Consider the following 22,047-nt stretch of genomic DNA (forward strand, 5'->3'; position numbering starts at 1 on the left):
CAGACCTGGGTCTGTGTTTGCAGCTGGCAAGCATGTCTGGCTCAACAAGGCAGGGTTCTGGAGTCCCAAGCTGGAAGGGAAAATGGGCTCAGAGGCAAATTCAGCACGTCAGGTGACAGGGCATTGCAGGTGTTCTCCTCACCCTGGTCGAATGCCTTGTGCGGGTTGTACCTGGGGGGTGCAGGGGTGGAATGAGCCGGGGACGTCTGCCCGTTTGAGTGATTCATAGCAGGCATACGAGGCACTTTTGGGGGAGCCTTGTCCAGGCCTGCCATGGGTCAGCTCTCTCAAACCACCACCCCTGGCAGCGCAAGCCTGACCTTCCAGCCCCCTGCAGGCCTCGCTCTCTGTGTACAGGTTAGCGATAGACACTCCCAAAGCCTCTGAGCGTCCCTCGGGAGTGCTCAGCCCGTTCCCCGGAGCACACGCAGAACTGTGACTCTAATCCCACAGGCGCGGTCCACAGCAGCTTGTAAGATTCAGTTCAGGCCAACCACTCTATTGAGAACCCAGCACTTAGATATACAGAAAACAGGAATGAGTTTATTATCAAAGAGCAGAGATGCAAGCGAGAGTGAATAAATACTGGTAACACCCATTGTTTCATGTTCTGTGTGTATATAAATCTCCCCATTGTATTTTCCACTGAATGCATCCGATGAAGTGAACTGTAGCTCACGAAAGCTTATGCTCAAATAAATTGGTTAGTCTCTAAGGTGCCACAAGTCCTCCTTTTCTTTTTGCAAATACTGGAAAGTAATGGTCACTTGATCATTGCCTGTTAGGTTCACTCCCTCTGGGGCACCTGGCGTTGGCCGCTATCGGCAGACAGGATACTGGGCTGGATGGACCTTTGCTCTGACCCAGTATGGCCGTTCTTATGTTCTTAGCCAAAGAATACACTTTCTGACTTGAAAGAAAACCACACCTATGTAGCTCAGCTCTGCCGGCATGGTACTATTTAAAAGGGAGCGCGCATGAGGATTTATGGCATTTAGAAGACACCTTTAATACTTAACATCTGAGCAATTGTTGGGGCACTTTGGAGGCTCTTGTGGCTGCAAACAATCAGCTGGTAGCTGCATTTGAGAAATGCTGTTCTGGAGTCTAAACGAACAAGGCCTTCCCTTAGCCACATGCTGGGGAAATGAGGTAAGACTCCTTCTCATGAGATCACTCCCTCTCAGCTGCAGAGAAAAGCTTGACAACGTGACCCTGAGTTTAAAAGGTTCAAAAGCAGAAGGCACATACGGAGTTTAAACGAGACACACTTATTGCTTGAGGGCCCCACTGCCTGATTTTGAGATCTTGGCTCGTTCAAGTAGGTGTGAGTTGTATAAGTGTCACTTCTAGGAGTCTCATTTCGAGCCCCTTTCCAGTGCAGTCTCTTTTCCCATCTGTCAAGGTTTCTTCCCCACTTTGAACTCCAGGGTACAAATGTGGGGACCTGCATGAAAACCCGGTGCTACAAATGCTACAAATGCATTTGCACAGCAGCGGCTCCGGCTGTCGGTCCAGCTCCCTTCCGTCTCTGAGAAATAGTAGCATTTCCCTCGGTATCCCATCCAGCCGTCCGGGCACGAGGGGCCAGCAGGGGGGCACAGATCAGCTGATGAAAGCTGAGATATCAGCACTGAGAATGAGACAGTCACATGGAGGGTAAGAGTTACACCTAGAATTGGGCATTTGACTGGTACAAAAATTGGTCAACTGACCAGTCAAATCTGTCAAAGAGTGGTCAGATATTTTAAAATACCAATTTATCAGAATTGGTTACCTCCCACCAGGAACAAAAAAGAGCAAGACGTCATTCTCTCCAGTAGGTTTAGCTTTCGATAGATACAGATCTACCTATTTTTTTTTTTAAAAATGTACTTCACTGAGTTATTTTAGCTCAGAAAAAAAAGGCAAAACAATGAAACCAGGTTCCAGAAAACACAAGTGAGGCTCCAAGACGCAATCCGAAAGGCAGGCTGCCTCCTATCCCCAGGGCTCTCGCTGGAGTATTTGACTGTGGCCAAACAGGCAGTCAGTTGACCGGCTTGCCAAGCCCATTGGGACCCCCAGCTGGGGCTGGACCATGGCAATCAGACGCAGGGGGACGGAGACGTTTGTAACTGTAAATTTGCCTGGCAAGAAGGATTCCAGGGACACTCCCAGCCTGCGAGGGACTGACACAGCTCAGAGCGTTTCACCCCAGGCACAAGATCAACAGCTGGACGTTCAACCTCGCAACAAACAGCAGGTGAACAACTGAGAAGAACTTGGGAACTTTCACGCAGGGACATGAAAGCCACAAGGGGGCGCCAGAAACCACAGCAACCGGAAGTGACCTGTTGCACTGTGGGCCAGGAATGATGGAACTTAATTCACCTCCTACCTGCAGACTTTTCTCTCCCCAAACACAGCAGCAAGAAAGGCACTTTCTGGAAGCCCTCACGGCAGTGTAACCCTTTCAGAGCCATGAAAAAGCAGCAGTGGGGTCACCCATAAGTGACACCAAAGAGGATCTGAAAGACCTGTCTAGTTGAGAGGAGTTGGACTCAAACCCCTCCAGATGTTTTTGTGCACGTCACTTTTGTTTACACCACAGTAACTCGGTAGCTGGTTTTCAAGACTTCTCATGTGGCTGGCGCTCAGCGAGGAACAGACACTCTAAGTCTGGAAGAGTTAGGAAACGTGGCAGCGGTGATCAGAAAACGAGCATGTGTTCACCTCACTCACAAGGCATGTCTGACCCTGTAGATTTAACTGTCCAGTGCACGGTAGCCCAGACCCCTGCCCTACTGAACTGAGCAGAGAAGTCAGTGACTAATAGTTGATGGCACAGGCTGTCTCCACCATCCATCTCCAGGTCAGATGCCACATGTTCTGTAGAGCTCCCTGCACCTGCAGGTGTGTAACCAACCCTAAGCTCACAGATTCCCACCTTACACAGTGAGAGCCAATGCTGCCCATTGCAATAGCCTGCCATTACAGCAGGGAGCTGGGATTCAGGGCCCATCTGTATCAGAGCAATCTGCACCATTATAATCACAGTGACGCAGTGACATCCAGGCAAACACCTCCTGGAGATGCGCCGGAGCAGTGCGGCTCGCTCTGGTAACTTCCTGCAGCAAACTGCACCAAGGCAAGCTCCTTTGTGCACCAGTGCAGTGCGTCTCCTTTAGCGGTTTGCACCAATTCAACTGCACGGATGTCATGACATCGGCACAGAGGATTCCTAATGCAGACAGACCTGGATTCAATCCCCTTTGCCAGCTGCTAAACCCTCCTGGGGCCCAGTGATCAGATCCCAGGGCAGTAGAGAAATCCCATCCCCAACAGTCTCCAGCACGCCCTGCCCCAGACGACGCGGGGATACAGCAGGGTTCATGTTCACGACAAACAGATGCCCTCTGCACGAGCACACGCTGTCTGGGCAGCCCGGGGGTGTGAATGGTGCTAAGGGACCCTTCATGGCCAAGCTCAGCGATCGGGGGGTTTCCACACTGCGCTGGTGGAGGGGTCTCGAATGACTTCTACGGCTCATTTCAGTAACACTGCAGCACCTGCCGCCCGGCCACAGGCATGACCTGAAGATCCAGGAAGGCCAGGCTGGTAACCTCAGAGCAACACAGGGAAGGCAAAGGCCTCAGGGATGCGCTGCACCCTGTCCCATTGGACACCCTGGACAGGGACTGTTTCATGGCGCATGGCAAAGGCGACTCGGGTCCAAAGTGCTCAGAGATGGGCTGAGGGGCTAATGTCAGTCAGATCGTCCCAACACAGAGAGTGCCCAGGTGCAGGGGTCTGGGAGGGAGCAGGAGGAGGGTCGGTGAGGAAGATCCCCCAGGAATCCTCTGTCCCAGGGGCAGAAGCCAGACAGGCCGGGAGGAGAGAGTGAGCGTGGTAGGTCACGGGGGAATGGGATGCACGGAGATCGTAGATGGAGGGGAAGGGAGCGGGGCGGAAGCTGGGAACTCACCTGCCAGAGCAATGATGGCAGCGATCAAAGGAGACGATACAACTATCAGTGCAACCACAACTCTACAGGTTGGACTTTTCTGGCAGTTACAAGGAGGGTCTGAAACAGAAAGACCCGTCAGGCAGGGCTGGGAGGACACGTCTCACTGACAGCACCGGGGCTGGAGCTGCCCTGGAACATGCATCGTTCTGTCCATTGCTCCTTCCGTCAGACACTCTGGGAGGGGAGCCCAGAGGGTCAGGCAGACCCCCCCCACCAAGGGCAGATGGAGGGTCCATGGCTCCCTAGAGCTACCCTGGGGCTGTTACCAAGATCCGGCTCTGGCTGGGAAGCAGGGCCTCAGAGCAGCAGCCGGGCCATGGTAAGACGCAGCTGTGGGGAACTACAGACCCTCCCCCTGCTCTGGGCAGGGAGCCTGGGGGGAGGGATACGGACCTGGGGCTGCTCTCAGCCCCCCACCCCTGGCAAGTGGAGGGTCATCCACAGCTCCCTGCAACTGCCTGGACTCCAGCTCCCAGCCAGAGGTGGGGTGGGGGGACCTCAGGGGGAAGAGGAGGAGGAGGGGCGGGGCCAGTGACAAAAAGTGGGAGGGCCACGCCCCCTTCCAGCACCCCAGGCAGTCTCAGTGTCTCTCTCTAGCCTGCCCCCAGGCAGAGATGCCCCATTACCTGGGTTCCCTCCAGTCTCCAGGTGTCCATTGCCATTAACAACAACTCCTACAGCGGCTCTTCGCTCTCAGCAACCCAGCTGCTGGCCCCATTGTCCCTCTCAGCGACACTCAGGCCACAGACGCTGCTGCAGGTGCTGGGCTGGGGTCGGCTCCTCTCGGTCTGAGTGGGTCCGATTTGGCAGCAGCAAAGCCGAGGCAGAGTTCCTGGCCCTGGCTCCCCGTCCCTGCTCCAGACTCTCCAGCCGATCTGAACCCGAGACGGACCAAGCAGGACAGGTCAGGGGTGGGGGAGGCCATTTGTGGTTTCTTGTTCCCTGCCCAGCAGCCCAGCCCCCTGCCAGAGGCGGTGCCATGATGATTAAAACCCCTTAACTCCTATCAGCCCCTCCGCCCCCAGGACCTCAGAGACCTGATGTACTACAGGCCCCTCCCACCCGTGACAGGCACCCAGCTGGGGGGTGGGGGAGAAGACCCTCCTCACACACACAATCCTCCTAGAAGTAAGTGTGAGTCGGATATCAGAAGGGGAGGGGCTGGGGCTCGAAACAGCCTTGTCCCTGGCCCAGCCCCTTCCTTGGAGAGCGGGACTTGAACCAGTGTCCAGCGCTCCTCTGCCCAGCCCCTCCTTTCCCTTCCGGGGGGGGCTCTCCTGAACCCCCACCGCTCTTCGGCTCGGGGCCTGCCCCCCGAATCACCCCCCTTTGGCCCAGAGTCCCAGCCCTTCGGCCAAGGACAGGCCCCCGCCACTGTGCTGCCCTCCCCATGCGGTCCCCAGGCACCGCCCAAGCCCCGCCCCCCCTTTGGAGCCCCGCCCCCATGCGGTCCCCAGCCCCGAGCCCGAGCCCCGCCACCCATTCGGGCCCCGGCCCCTCCCCCTCCCCATTCGGGCCCAGGGTCCACCCTCGCCCAGTCCGGTGGTGGCTGGAACCGGCCCGCAAACCCCGCCGAGCAGCCAGCAGCACCCACCCACCCACCCGCGGCCCGGGCAGGGACCCCTGGGACCCGGAGTCTCACCCGCGGGAAGAGCGCCCGGCGCCGCAGCCCGGGGAGGAGCTGAGGTCCCAGCAGCCAGGCGGGCTCGCAGTGGATGCCGCCCGGTGAGTTCGCAGCCGCAGAGCGACCGAAGAGCGACCGGCTTCCCTGTGACCCCCGCGCCAGCTTCATTCCCACGTGGGTCTGAACAGCGGAAACGTCCATGCCCGGGGGTCACCGCAACAGCGGCCGATCCCCGCCCTCAGCCCCGCCTCCATTTAACCCCTCGACACCCGGCCGCTCCGCTCCCCACAAACCTTCCCCCTCTCTCCCAGGCTGGCCGGGTACCCGAGCTCCGATCGGGGCTCAGTCCTCGCCCTCCCTGACCTGCCCTCCCTGCCCGCCCTCCTCCTGAAACCTTGTCCTCCCTCTGCCCTCCCCTGCTCCCCCCACCCCCGACCCCTCTGATCGCTGCTTCCCCTCCTGCCAGCTCCCCGGGGCCCTTCCATAGGCTCTGTCCTTGGTCCCCTGGGGCTGACCAAATAGTATATAAACACATGGGGCGGGGAGGGTCCTAACTGGTTTGTTTCGGTGTAACAGTGTGTGACAAGGAGGGGGGAGGTCTTGAGAAAAAACAAACAAACAAACCAGTAAATGTGACATGGTTTATGTCCAGCCTCCCTCTTCTGTTCTCTTCTCCCTCTGCCCCTCCTCTCTGGGTTGTCTCCTCTGTAAACACAAATTCAACTCCCCTCTCCATGCTGACAACTCACCCATTTGCCTCTCTGCACCAGCCCCATCTCCTGCTGGCCAAATGAACACCTCAGCCTGTCTCTGGGACATCTCCTTGTGCCTACCTACTTGTCAGCTCAAGCCCAACATGGCTAAAGCAGAGCTCTCTGTCTCTCCCCTCCTGTCCAAGCCCTCTCTATTACCTCCTTTCTCCATCGCTGTGGACAACGCCAGCATCCTCAGGCCCATAACCTGTCATCTTCCACTCACACCTCTCTCTAGGTCAGGGGTGGGCAAAGTTTTTGGCCCAAGGGCCACATCGGGGTTGCAAAACGGCATGGAGGGCCGGGTAGGGAAGGCTGTGACTCCCCAAGTAGCCTGGCCCCCACCCCCTATCCACCTCCTCCAACTTCCCGCCCCCTGACTGACCCCCATCCCTAACCGCCCCCTCTGGGACACCATCCCCTAACCAACCCCTGTCCCTGAGTGCCCCAACCCCCGTCCACACCCCTGCTCCCTGGCAGCCCCCCCCGGGATTCCCACACCTATCCAACCCCCCTGTTCCCCATCCCCTGACCGCCTCCCCAGAACCTCCACCCCATCCAACTGCCCCCTGTCCCCTGACTGCCCCTTATCCAACCCCCCCACCCGCTTACCACGCTGCTCAGAGCAGCAGGAGCTTGCAGCCACGCTGCCCGGTAGGAGCAGCAGGCCAGAGCACCAGCGGCACAGTGAGGTGAGGCCGCAGGGGCGAGGGGACAGTGGGGAGGGACCTAGGGCTAGCCTCCCCTGCTGGGAGCTCAGGGGCCGGGCAGGACAGTCCTGCAGGCTGGATGTGGCCCGTGGGCCGTACTTTGCCCACCTCTGCTCTAGGTCCTCACATCCAGGGCTGTGCTTAAGTCTTGTGGTGTTTTCCTGCATAACATCTCTAAGATACAGCCTTTCCTCTCCATCCACACAGCTAAAATTCCCATCGAGGCTCTGATCGCATCACATCTCAGTTACCGCCACATGCTTCTCTTTTCCCTCTTCCCCAGCTCATATCCATTCAGAATATTGCTGCAAGCTGCAAAGATCATTCTCTGAGCCCACTGCTTTCACCATGTCACCCCTCTTTGCATCCCTCCACTGGCTCCCCATTCTCTATTGCATCAAACAGAAGCAGCTTGTCTTCTCCTAACCGGACATCTCTCATTCACTGTTCCAAGGCGCTGACTCCCACCTCCAATTGGTCCATGCTGCCAGCAACAACCACCTTCATGCTTTCTGCCACATGCCCTTCATGCTTGGAAGGAGAGCCCCTTAAACATTTGCAAACCTACCTCATTATCCATCTCCAATTCCCAAATCAAAGCTCTTCTTTGCCCTGAGGTTTACCAAAAATTCAACAGCCTGTCTCCTGGGGGGCTGAGACCACTGCCTATCATACCGAACGATACAGTCTCATTATTTCCTTGCACTCTCCTGTCTGTCTGTCTCCATCTGTCTCTTGTCTTATACTTAGATTGTCAACTCTTTGGGGCAGGGACTGTCTTTTGTACTTTTTTGTACAGCACCTAGCACAATCGGGTCCTGATCCATGACTGGGGCTCCTATGTGCTACAGTAATACAAATAACACTGGCTAGAGAATGTCACTATTATGGCTTCAGTGCCCTCCCCCCCACACACACACAAAAAAGCAGCAAAACAAAACAAAAAAAAAATCAACCTCCCAGCTCAAAAAGTATGTGTTTACACTCAGCTGGCGAACTCAATGTAAAGTACTAGTAGAGGTGAGGGAGAGGTGTCTTTTACCTTGATGTAGCTAGTCCAGGAATGCTGTACGCTCAGCCTGGTATTTACCTGGGCAAGTGACACAGAGGTTAAAGCCACCTGTGCCTTGTCTCCACTCGGATTTTACATCAAGTTAGCTATCTCCTTGTAAATACACTTTTGCAGTGAAGACAATGCCTGGGAGACTCCTACCTCAAGCCCCGAACTTCTGGTTGAGCTAGAAATTATTTGCAACATTTAAGAGCCCACTGATTGAAAGAGGTTAAACACACACAACATTTCTCCATTTTATCTTTGTGCAACTGACAGCACTCTGTGTAGTCAGTTTCACTGCTTCCCCCAGAGAAGCATTCATTAAATCTTTGGAAGCTGTGCACTGCTTCAGGACACTACAATCAGTCATGTCTCTCTCCCCCCACACCCTCCACATGTGTATTCATCAAGACCTAATCACCTTTATTTATACCTCTTCTGTACCCCTCTAACTAGTGCTTCATACACATCCCCAGGGGAAGCAGAGGGCAAATGAGTGCACCCCACGCTCAGAGAGACACTGACTTGGGAGTGATTTCTGGACACGGTTGAAAATCTTTTCCAAAGGAAGGATTGTCTGTAGAAAAGTGACTATTTTTGGAATGCAAGGGTTTTCAGGAAAGATTGTCAAGACTATAGGACTTTCCTGTTTTCACAATATTGTTCTGAAACTTTTAAAATCAATCTTTTGTTCACTATATACTCTCTTTCATGCCTCTACCCCCTTTGACCCAAAACCTGAGTTTGTTCTAAGTGGAAAAAATGCAACTAAATTTTTTTGCAAAAAATGTTGATATACATTTAAACATTTGATGGGTCCCACCCCAGAGATGGCTGCATTTCAGCACTGGATGAACTATCGCTGTGCATTGTTACCATATGGCTGTCAACCAGCTGCTGCACCCAACCCCAGAGGCAGTTATATTTCAGTACTTGGCAAGCAATTGTTGTACCAATAAAATAAAAACCAGCAGGATCTTATAAAAGGGACAAGGCAAAATGCCATTTTTATTGTAAATATAATAAAAAGAAATATAAAACTCACACTGTTGTATTGTTACTTATTTCTTACGTAAATATATATATAAATATACATATATATATATGTATATATATTCATTCATTCATTCATACCAGTTCTGCATAGGGGTTATAGTTACCAGCCTAGAAGCTGCTCGTGACAGAGTACTGGCCAGGTAACCTGTACACGAGAGTGGAGCCGAGTCCATGTCAGATGCGCATCCGATGCTCCTGAAGGGTAGTGGCAGAACTGGAGACTCAAAGTTCTCAGTCCTTAGTGTCCATTTTTGTAGGAATTTCTTCCTATGCCAGTCCGTGGAATTTGCTTTGTCATATTGTTAGTCATGACTGCTCCAGGACGGCTGTCAGGTGCTCATCAGCTTTCTTTATCCTTTGAATTGATCGGGTGGATCCTAGTTTGCCCTCCGGTGGGGTTCTCTGGTTGTCTCCACCTGGCGTCTTCTTCGGCCAATTGATGTTAAATTCCTAGGCTGGCACTTCCCTGATTATTCAAAACCCACCATTCATTCACATACATTCCTTACTTTAATAAAAACACATTTCTCAATTCACCGACTATTGTTATTTTATTTGAGACTCCCTGTCTCTTAACATTCCTTCGGTATTGACTTTCTTTTATCATACAAAGGTGTTATTTATTTGAGACTCCCCGTTTTTTAACATTCCTGATCCAAACTATAGAGGGTGGGAGTCTCTATGTGGCATTTCTATGAGCGCCGCTCCAAATCGCGGCTCTTCGCCATGTTTCAAAAAATCATGTCAATCTCCATCACAAAGTATCCCTTTGCAAAGTAGAGCCAATTGAACATAACCATTTAAGAAAGTCACGTTAATTGATTGGTTTACATTTATAAGCGTCAATCTCAATTACAATCAATGGAAAGCCTCAATACAGAGAAAGCAGAATCAATTGAGTGGTTTAGTTTTACAAGCGTCAGTCTTATTAACAAGTGAGAGAAAGTATCACTTCAGAGAAAGCAGAGCCAGTTGAGCAGTTTGCAAGGTACGGTTTGCAAGCTTTAATACAGAATTGTAAATCAATATTGCAGATTTACAATTATGTCAAATGGAAGAATTATAAATGTTATAAATGCAGATTTACAAATACTATAAATCAATATTGCAGGTTTACAATTTATTATGAACAGAATCACAAATATTAAGAATATGCCTACACAGTCCCTGGGCAACCTTGCTGCATGGCTATTGCCAGCTGCCCCAACCCAGAGGTGGCTGCATTTCGTGCACTGGGGCTGCGATATACCATAGGGATTAGGCAAGCTGAAGACTCAGAAGTAGACCTAAAAAACCTGTATCTGTGGAAACTGAGGCAGTAACACACCTATCCTCCTTTCAGGTATTTTGTTCATCCCTTTCCTGGTGACACATGTGAAACTGGATCATACCAGCTTCAGGGTAGAGACCATGCAGTTCTAACTAAGTGTCTCTACAGCACCTAACACAGCTCTTCAGGGCAGAGACAGTCTCTTACTACATACAGATACAGCACCGAGCACAATGGGATTCTGTTCTGCTGGGAGCCATAAATCACTGAACATTAAATCCCACCAAATGAGGGTAAATCCAGCCTCATCATGGTATCCACTCATGATACTCCACACCTGAACATACTCATTATATGAACAACATGACCCCATATCTCAATGTCTGTACTTTGACCCGTTAAACTTTTACCCCCAATCGGGGAGATTGCAGATTATGTATTCCTTACGCCATCTGTTCCTAAACCAAATTTCGCACCCCTTGGTAATCTGTACCTTATTCCCTGATAACCAGAAACTTCTATGCTTAAACTCTGTACCATTTTCTTTTTTCTTCAACATCATCTTAATAAAATTATTAAATCTGCAAATAATAGTACATCATTCATGTGTCCTGGGAGGCCCTTTAGCCCACCTTTGGGGGCTGTAAAAACAACAATAGGGCTGCTGCAATATCAGGGTCTCCCAAAGAACCTCTGATCTCCACCCAAGCCCATGTCCCTCTTTGCAAAGCAGGGGGTTGGGAGTCAGTGTCACAAGCCACTGCTACGTAGGAAGATCACAGCTTCCCTCGTCCAGGGACTTCATGGCTGCAGCACTCCTTGCAGCTCAGGTCCCTGCTCCATCTCCCCCTCTCTGTGCATTCGCTGAGGGGGGAGCCCGAACTCCCCCCTTCACACACATCATGTCTTCCCCCATTGCTAGGGCAAGGAAAAACCCGCGAAAAAAGCCAGCCGCAAGGGGACTGCAATACACACAGGGGCATGGCCATATACTCTATTAGCATCCTGATCCTGGATTGGACAAGGCCCCAGGAGCCTTAACTACATCCGCTGTTGAAATGAATGAAACTTGACCGGCGTGGCGGGACATTTGTAATGACACTGATCAGATTAGCACAAAGCGCGCCAAATCCCTTCAAGGGGACAGAGCCCTTTGGTTCACCCCTCCTACGTGTGCAGCAGGCAACAGACAGCATGGACCATTGCAGTGTCTAACAACCTGCCACGGCAGTAAAGGACCCAGGGGGTCTAGCACGTGATTTAGAGCCATGATAGGAGCTTCGCGGCTCATGGCCACTTCTTGCTTGCTGGTTGCCAGGAGCCAAAGAGGACCAGAGCTTGCAGATCATACGCAGCAGTCAGGCAATGACCAAAACCTGCTGGATTATGCAGGGCCCATGGCTGGCTGGCAGCAGGGCTGGGACAAAGACCCAGGATGGGCTAACAGCCGCGTTGCAGCCACTTGACCTAGGGGGCAGTGTGCGGGGAATGGGGGAGCGAGATCGGCTGCTGGGGCTTGCAGGCTGAGGCCCTGAGGCGAGGGCAAAGAGGATGCTGGGGCCACGAGAAAATGGCCAGACAATACGCTGCAGTAGCCACTAAGGGAAGTGGCCGACCAGCGGCCTGCAGGTCCCAGGGAAGGGGGGAGCACAGAGTGTGACACAGGCACGAGGCTGTGTGGTTGAAGAGGACGCCCGGCCCGTCACATGTGCAGACTTTTGTTTCTCCTGGTGGGTGCTCCACCCTGAGGCCCAGCCCTCGCTCCGCCTCTTCCTGCCCCCTTCCCCCGAGGTCCCGCCCCGCATGGCCGCCACTCACTCCTCTCCATCCCCTCCCCCAAGGCCCCTCCCCCGCCTGCCACTTGCTCCTCTCCGCCCCTCCCCCGAGCGCCTCCTGCTAGCCGATCCAGCCCCGGGGCTGCTGGAACAACTGGTTGGTGGCCAGCCAGGGAGCCCTGGAGCCACGGCTCACATATCCCACCTGGGCGTCTCTGGCTAGCAGCAAACACCTCCCTGATTCCAGGCAGATGTGGGGAGCTGGTTTAGGTTACATGGTGCATGGAGGGGGGCCATGCTGAAGGGTGCAATCTGACCCCCAACCCCCCTCAGTGGTTCACCTCTCAGAGGTGCACTTTGATTCCAGGGGCCGTGACTGTGGGTTTCATTCCCACCTCTGGGTTTTCTTTGTTGCAGTCGCTGGGAGCTGCTCCCACCTTCCCTCCCTGATTCTTTCAGGTTTTTCTTCTTCTCCCTCCTCTCTTCTCTCTCTTTCCTTCTCCAGTTCCTGCTTCTACCCTAGTTCTTTATCTCCCCCGTCCCCTTCCTGCGTTTCTCCTGTTCCCCCTTTTCTCAATCCTCCCTCCTTCCTTTCCTCACCTCAATTTCAATCTCTCCCCTCCCGCCCCGCGTGTTCTCCCCACCCCCTCTCCTGAGTCTGCTCTGCATGCAGCCCGTTCTCTGGGGGTGGGGATAGGAGGCTTTCAAGGGGAGCCCTGCTCTCTGTGATGAACAATGTGCTGTCCTTTGGTTTCCAGTGGACATTTGTGTTACGGTTGTTACAGCCAGAAACCTTCCCTAATACTCTGTTTACATGGCTATCAACGCCACGCCACCCTCCCCTCCTCCTCCTCTTGTGCCCCCTGGCCCTGAGGTGGGCGGGACCCCAGATCCCACCCAGAAATGGCAGTTACAGGGTTTGAGTTTTCTCACACTGTTTTCAAAGATCAGTCTGACTCCATTTCATGAATTGTTCATTTCCCTCCCCCGCCCACCGGAGGAGGGCCGGGTAGGGAAGGCGGTGACTCCCCAGATAGCCTGGCCCCCACCCCCTATCCGCCCCCTCCCACTTCCTGCCCCCTGACTGACCCCCATCCCTAACCGCCCCCTCTGGGACCCCATCCCGTATCCAACCCCTGTCCCCTGAGTGCCCTGACCCCTATCCACACCCCTGCTCCCTGATAGCCCCCCCGGGAATCCCACACCTATCCAACCCCCCTGTTACTCATCTCCTGACCGCCCCCCAGAACCTCCACCCCATCCAACTGCCCCCGTCCCCTGACTGCCCCTTATCTAACACCCCCCAACCCCTTACCATGCTGCTCAGAGCAGCAGGAGCTCGCAGCCCCGCCACCTCGCTGCCCGGTAGGAGCAGCGGGCCAGAGCGCCGATGGCGCAGTGAAGTGAGGCTGCAGGGGCGAGGGGACAGCAGGGGAGGGACCGCGGGCTAGCCTCCCCTGCCGGGAGCTCAGGGGCCGGGCAGGAGAGTCCCACAGGCCAGATGTGGCCCGCGGGCCATAGTTTGCCCATCTCTGCTCTAGGTCCTCACATCCAGGGCTGTGCCTAGGTCTTGTGGAGTTTTCCTGTGTGGATGGAGAGGACACAGCCTTTCCTCTCCATCCACACAGCTAAAATTCCCATCGAGGCTCTGATCACATCACATCTCAGTTACCGCCACATGCTTCTCTTCTCCATCTTGCCAGCTCAGATCCATTCAGAATATTGCAGCAAGCTGCAAAGATCATTCTCCTAGCCCATTGCTTTCACCATGTCACCCCTCTTTGCATCCCTCCACTGGCTCCCCCTTCTCTATTGCATCAAACAGAAGCTGCTTGTCTTCTCTTTCAAGGCCCTTCACGTACTGTCCTCTCCCAACTGGACATCTTTCATTCACCGTACCAAGGTGTTGACTCCCACCTCCAATCGGTCCATGCTGCCAGCAACACCCACTTGTTAAATTTTCAGACAACCACCTTCATGCTTTCTGCCACATGCCCTACATGCTCGGGAGGAGAGCCCCTTAAACATTCGCAAACCTACCTCATTATCCACCTCCAATTCCCAAATCAATGCTCTTCTTTGCCCTGGTGTCTACCAAAAATTCAACAGCCTGTCTCCTGGGGTGCTGAGACCACTGCCTATCATACCGACCGATACACTCTTATTATTTCCTTGCACTCCCCTGTCTGTCTGTCTCCATCTGTCTCTTGTCTTATACTTAGATTGTCAACTCTTTGGGGCAGGGACTGTCTTTTGTACTTTTTTGTACAGCACCTAGCACAAACAGTTCCTGATCCATGACTGGGGCTCCTATGTGCTAAAGTAATACATATAACACAGGCTAGAGAATGTCACTATTATGGCTTCAGTGCCCTCCCCCCCCCCCCCACCACCACCAAAAAGGAGCAAACCAAAACAAAAAAAATCAACCTCCCAGCTCAAAACGTATGTGTTTACACTCAGCTGGCGAATTCAATGTAAAGTACTAGTAGAGGTGTGGGAGAGGTGTCTTTTACCTTGATGTAGCTAGTCCAGGAATGTTATACGCTCAGCCTGGTATTTACCTGGACAAGTGACACAGAGGTTAAAGCCTCCTGTGCCTTGTCTGAAGCACTTATCCTGAAGCACTTACATGAGAGGAAAGTGATCAGGAACAGTCAGCATGGATTCACCAAGGGAAGGTCATGCCTGACTAATCTAATTGCCTTCTATGATGAGATTACTGGTTCTGTGGATGAAGGGAAAGCAGTGGATGTATTGTTTCTTGACTTTAGCAAAGCTTTTGACACGGTTTACCACAGTATTCTTGTCAGCAAATTAAAGAAGTATGGGCTGGATGAATGCACTCTAAGGTGGGTAGAAAGTTGGCTAGATTGTCAGGCTCAACGGGTAGTGATCAATGGCTCCATGTCTAGTTGGCAGCCGGTGTCAAGTGGAGTGCCCCAGGGGTCGGTCCTTGGGCCGGTTTTGTTCAATATCTTCATAAATGATCTGGAGGATGGTGTGGATTGCACTCTCAGCAAATTTGCGGATGATACTAAACTGGGAGGAGTGGTAGATACGCTGGAGGGCAGGGATAGGATACAGAGGGACCTAGACAAATTGGAGGATTGGGCCAAAAGAAATCTGATGAGGTTCAATAAGGATAAGTGCAGGGTCCTGCACTTAGGACGGAAGAACCCAATGCACAGCTACAGACTAGGGACAGAATGGCTAGGCAGCAGTTCTGCGGAAAAGGACTAGGGGTGACAGTGGACGAGAAGCTGGATATGAGTCAGCAGTGTGCCCTTGTTGCCAAGAAGGCCAATGGCATTTTGGGATGTATAAGTAGGGGCATAGCGAGCAGATCGAGGGATGTGATCGTTCCCCTCTATTCGACATTGGTGAGGCCTCATCTGGAGTACTGTGTCCAGTTTTGGGCCCCACACTACAAGAAGGATGTGGATAAATTGGAGAGAGTCCAGTGAAGGGCAACAAAAATGATTAGGGGTCTGGAACACATGACTTATGAGGAGAGGCTGAGGGAACTGGGATTGTTTAGTCTGCAGAAGAGAAGAATGAGGGGGGATTTGATACTACCTGCTTTCAACTACCTGAGAGGTGGTTCCAGAGAGGATGGTTCTAGACTATTCTCAGTGGTAGAAGAGGACAGGACAAGGAGTAATGGTCTCAAGTTGCAGTGGGGGAGGTTTAGGTTGGATATTAGGAAAAACTTTTTCACTAGGAGGGTGGTGAAACACTGGAATGCGTTATCTAGGGAGGTGGTAGAATCTCCTTCCTTAGAAGTTTTTAAGGTCAGGCTTGACAAAGCCCTGGCTGGGATGATTTAATTGGGGATTGGTCCTGCTTTGAGCAGGGGGTTGGACTAGATGACCACCTGAGGTCCCTTCCAACCCTGATATTCTATGTTTCTATTCTATGTCTCCAATCGGATTTTACATCAACTTAGCGATCTCCGTGTAAACACACTTTTGCAGTGAAGACAATGCCTGGGAGACTCCTACCTCAAGCCCCTAACTTCTGGTTGAGCTAGAAATTATTTGCAACATTTAAGAGCCCACTGTTTGAAAGAGGTTAAACACACACAACATTTCTCCATTTTATCTTTGTGCAAAGGACAGCACTCTGTGTAGTCAGGTTTCAGAGTAGCAGCCGTGTTCGTCTGTATTCGCAAAAAGAAAAGGAGGACTTGTGGCACCTTAGAGACTAACCAATTTATTTGAGCATAAGCTTTCGTGAGCTACAGCTCACTTCATCAGATGCATAAAGTGGAAAATACAGTGAGGATGTTTTTATACACACAGACCATGAAAAATGGGTGTTTATCACTTCAAAAGATTTTCTCTCCCCCACCCCACTCTCCTGCTGGTAATAGCTTACCTAAAGTGATCACTCTCCTTACAATGTGTATGATAATCAAGGTGGGCCATTTCCAGCACAAATCTAGGGTTTAACAAGAATGTCTGAGGAACAGTGGGGGGGAGGGGGAAGGAATAAACAAGGAGAAATAGGTTACCTTGCATAATGACTCAACCACTCCCAGTCTCTATTCAAGCCTAAGTTAATTGTATCGAATTTGCAAATGAATTGCAATTCAGCACTCTCTAGTTGGAGTCTGTTTCTGAAGTTTTTCTGTTGTAATATCGCAACTTTCATGTCTGTAATTGCGTGACCAGAGAGTGAAGAAGAGTGAAGCCTGTTGATGGTTCTTTAGCCACTTGGATGTGCAGCAGTGCAGCTGCTCACAATGCACATAGAGGCAGGGGTAGGAAAATGGCAGTCCAGCATCAGAGTTACTCATGCCAAGCCACTGGCCAAGTGGCCTGGACATGAGGAGGGAGCAGGGCCTTGTCAGATGCACATCTGATGCTCCTGGAAGTTGGTTTGCAGAATCAGACCCCCAGAGAAGCATTCACCAAATCTTTGGAAGCTGTGCACTGCTTCAGGACAATACAATCAGTCGTGTCTCTCTCCCCCCACACCCTCCACATGTGTATTCGTCAAGACCTAATCATCTTTATTTATACCTCCTCTGTACCCCTCTAACTAGTGCTTCATACACATCCCCAGGGGAAGGAGAGGGCAAATGAGTGCACCCCACGCTCAGAGAGACACTGACCTGGGAGCAATTTCTAGACACGGTTGAAAATCTTTTCCAAAGGAAGGATTGTCTGTAGAAAAGTGACTATTTTTGGAATGCAAGGGTTTTTCGTGAAAGATTGTCAAGACTAGGAATTTCCTGTTTTCACAATATTTTTCTGACACTTTTAAAATCAATCTTTTGTTCACTATATACTCTCTTCCATGCCTCTACCCCCTTTGACCCAAAACCTGAGTTTGTTTTGGGTTAAAGTGGGTGGAGGCATGGCAGAGTAGCAGCCGTGTTAGTCTGCATCTGCAAGACTAACACTGTTTCAGAGTAGCAGCCATGTTAGTCTGTATCCGCAAAAAGAAAAGGAGGACTTGTGGCACCTTAGAGACTAACAAAGACATTTGAGCGTAAGCTTTCATGAGCTACAGCTCACTTCATCGGATGCATGCAATGGAAAATACAGTGTGGAGATTTTATATACATAAAGAACATGAAAGAATTGGTGTTACCATACAGACTGTAACAAGAGTGATCAGGAAAGGTGAGCTATTACCAGCAGGAGAGCAGGAGTGGGTGGGGAGGGGGCGGAGGGTGAAGAAAACCTTTTGTAGTGATAATCAAGGTGGGCCATTTCCAGCAGTTGACAAGAACAGTAGGGGGGGGAAATAAACAAGGGGAAATAGTTTTACTTTGTGTAATGACACATCCATTCCCAGTCTTTATTCAAGCCTAAATTAATTGTATCCAGTTTGCAAATTAATTCCAATTCAGCAGTCTCTCCTTGGAGTCTGTTTTTGAAGTTTTTTGTTGTTGAAGAATTGCCCCTTTTAGGTCTGAGTTCGAGTGACCAGAGAGATTGAAGTGTTCTCCGACTGGTTTTTGAATGTTATAATACTTGACGTCTGATTTGTGTCCATTTATTCTTTTATGTAGAGACTGTCCAGTTTGGCCAATGTACATGGCAGAGGGGCATTGCTGGCACATGATGGCATATATCACATTGGTAGATGTGCAGGTGAACGAGCCTCTGATAGTGTGGCTGATGTGATTAGGCCCTATGATGGTGTCCCCTGAATAGATATGTGGACACAGTTGGCAACGGGCTTTGTTGCAAGGATAGGATCCTGGGTTAGTGGTTCTGTTGTGTGGTGTGTGGTTGCTGGTGAGTATTTGCTTCAGGTTGGGGGGCTGTCTGTACGCAAGGACTGGCCTGTCTCCAAAGATCTGTGAGAGTGATGGGGCGTCCTTCAGGATAGGTTGTAGATCCTTGATGATGCATTGGAGAGGTTTTAGTTGGGGGCTGAAGGTGATGGCTAGTGGCGTTCTGTTATTTTCTTTGTTGGGCCTGTCCTGTAGTAGGTAACTGCTGGGTACTCTTCTGGCTCTGTCAATCTGTTTCTTCACTTCAGCAGGTGTGTATTGTAGTTGTAAGAATGCTTGATAGAGATCTTGTAGATTTTTGTCTCTGCCTGAGGGGTTGGAGCAAATGCGGTTGTTTTGTAGAGTTTGCCTGTAGACAATGGATTGTGTGGTGTGTCCTGGTTGGAAGCTGGAGGCATGTAGGTAAGTATAGCGGTCAATAGGTTTCCAGTATAGGGTGGTGTTTATGTGACCATCGCTTATTAGCACCGTAGTGTCCAGGAAGTGGATCTCTTGTGTGGACTGGTCCAGGCTGAGGATGATGGTGGGACGCAAATTGTTGAAATCATGGTGGAATTCCTCAAGGGCTTCTTTTCCATGGGTCCAGATGATGAAGGTGTCATCAATGTAGCCCAAGTAGAGTAGGGGCATTAGGGGACGAGAGCTGAGGAAGCGTTATTCTAAGTCAGCCATAAAAATGCGGGCATACTGTGCGGCCATGCAGGTACCCATAGCAATCCCGCTGACTTGAAGGTATACATTGTCCCCAAATGTGAAATAGTTATGGGTGAGGACAAAGTCACAAAGTTCAGCCACCAGGTTTGCTCTGACATTATCGGGGATAGTGTTCTTGACGGCTTGTAGTCCATCTTTGTGTGGAATGTTGGTGTAGAGGGCTTCTACATCCATAGTGGCCAGGATGGTGTTTTCAGGAAGATCACCGATGGATTGTAGTTTCCTCAGGAAGTCAGTGGTGTCTGGAAGATAGCTGGGAGTGCTGGTAGCATAGGGCCTGAGGAGAGAGTCTACATAGCCAGACAATCCTGCTGTCAGGGTGCCAATGCCTGAGATGATGGGGCGTCCAGGATTTCCAGGTTTATGGATCTTGGGTAGCAGATAGAATATCCCAGGTTGGGGTTCTAGGGGTGTGTCTGTGCGGATTTGTCCTTGTGCTTTTTCAGGGAGTTTCTTGAGCAGATGGTGTAGATTCTTTTGGTAACCCGCAGTTGTATCAGAGGGTAATGGCTTGTAGAAAGTGGTGTTGGAGACCTGCCTAGCAGCCTCTTGTTTATATTCTGACCTATTCATGATGACGACAGCACCTCCTTTGTCAGCCTTTTTGATTATGATGTCTGAGCTGTTTCTGAGGCTGTGGATGGCGTTGTGTTCTGCACGGCTGAGGTTATGGGGCAAGTTATGTTGCTTTCCACAATTTCAGCCCGTGCACGTCGGCGGAAGCACTCTCTGTAGAAGTCCAGTCTGTTGTTTCGACCTTCAGGAGGAGTCCACCCAGAATCCTTCTTTTTGTCGTCTTGGTAGGAAGCTCTCTGTGGGTTAGTATGTTGTTCAGAGGTGTGAGAAATATTCCTTGAGTCGGAGACATCGAAAATAGGATTCTAGGTCACCACAGAACAGTATCATATTCGTGGGGGTGGAGGGGCAGAAGGAGAGGCCCTGAGATAGGACAGATTCTTCTGCTGGGCTAAGAGTATAGTTGGAGACATTAACAATATTGCTGGGTGGGTTAAGGGAACCACTGTTGTGGCCCCTTGTGGCATGTAGTAGTTTAGATAGTTTAGTGTCCTTTTTCTTTTGTAGAGAAACAAAGTGTGTGTTGTAAATGGCTTGCCTAGTTTTTGTAAAGCTCTCCAACACCACTTTCTACAAACCATTACCCTCTGATCCCACTGAGGGTTACCAAAAGTTAGTGCCTCCCTCACCTCCCGCAACCTGCAAGGTCTCGTGCCAGCAAAGGGAAGGTGCATTCTGCAGATCTGGAGCTGCATTTGCATGTCCTGAGGGCTGTTCTGCACCATGGTCACCACGGGCAGGTAGGTCATCAACCTCCATCTCTGTCCCAGCTGCAGGATGGCCTCTGGTGCCTGCTTCCTCAGGCACCTGGAGATGCTGAAATAGGGGTGGGGTTGGCAGAGCAGGAGAACACCCCATGAGGTTAAGAAATGGCAGTGAGAGCCTTTTCCCTCCCTGGAAGATTACGGTGTCCCTCTGTGGGGACTCCCTTCCTGGCAGGTGCTGTGCTTTCGTTCCTGGACACTGCCAGGAGGCCCAGCTCCCAACCCTAGCAGCTTGGCTGTTCCATCCCCTACTGTGTACCGAAACTGACTTGAAAGGACTATCCAAGCCCCTCCCAGGCCTGCTCCCATTGCGGGTCTCTCTCCTGGCTGAGCACAGGCTGTTCTTATATCGCCCAACAGGCCTGGATCCTAGTTACATGCTGCTCCTTCCCATGTGACCCCTGCACTTATTCCCTTCACCTGGGGATAGGTTCAGTTGAGCTACTACCCCTTTCATGGCCATCTCCCCCTGGGACATCCTGAAACTGAAAACCTGTGCTCAAAGAGGAACTGTTTGCTAGGAAAGGTACTGAAGACACAATGGAAAAGGAAATCCTTTGGACTGGATTGAAATTATTCCAAAGGAAAGTGAATGAGAGAAAACGTCCAGCGTTATCCTCCTAGTGAAAGAAAAAAATGAAGGTTTTTAAGCATTAGAGCCAGCTGGTCAGAAACAATCTTTCTTCTCCAGTGACGTGAAGTTAAAGGACACAGAGAGGAAGAAAACCTCCACTCGGGTTGTTACTGGAGCTGAAGCAGAGAGGCCAAGACAAACGCGGCTCGGGCCCAGGACTGACTATCAGCAGATTGGCCATTTTCTATTCCTGACTTTTTGACCATGAGCGAATCTCTTTGCTTCTGTGTGCCTCAGTTTCCACGACTATAAAATAAAGCTACTCAAGGTTATGTTTTTTTGTCTTCTGTTTTTCAAGGCGGGACACTTAGATACATTTGGGGCCTGTCTATGCTACCGGTCTAGAGTGTCTTTGTAAGCTGATGACCCCCACATGTTGTTCAGAAGCTATGGATGACACAAGCTCCTACATTTGTTCTGTGCTTAGCCCCTAGGGCACAGCTGGGCTGGGCGGCCTTTTCTCACTGTGCTGTGTGGAGCAGGTTATGGGCACGAGGGATATGAAGAGGCTCTCAAGGACTAATTCTTGAAAATAAATATCAATGAACTGCAACCCAAATAAAATATCACTGCTGCTAACGTTGGTGGGTGATAAAATAGTAGCAGAGTGATAATTAATGATGAGGAGACGGCAGTGACACAGAGCAATCGGATCCCTTGATAAAGTGGAGCCATTCAAAGAAAACAAGTTGGAAAAGAACCAAAGGAAGGGTCCTATAGCGAGCGACAAAGCATGCAGGCCACACCTACAGAGTGGGGAAGTGTATCCAGGAAAGCACTGACAGTGAAGAGGATTTCGGGGCCATGCTAGGCAAGCCATTCAACATGAGCACCCAGGGTGATGCTGTGGTGAACA

Source organism: Caretta caretta, chromosome 14 (assembly GCF_965140235.1).
Source record: "Caretta caretta isolate rCarCar2 chromosome 14, rCarCar1.hap1, whole genome shotgun sequence".
NCBI classification, from domain to species: domain Eukaryota; kingdom Metazoa; phylum Chordata; order Testudines; family Cheloniidae; genus Caretta; species Caretta caretta.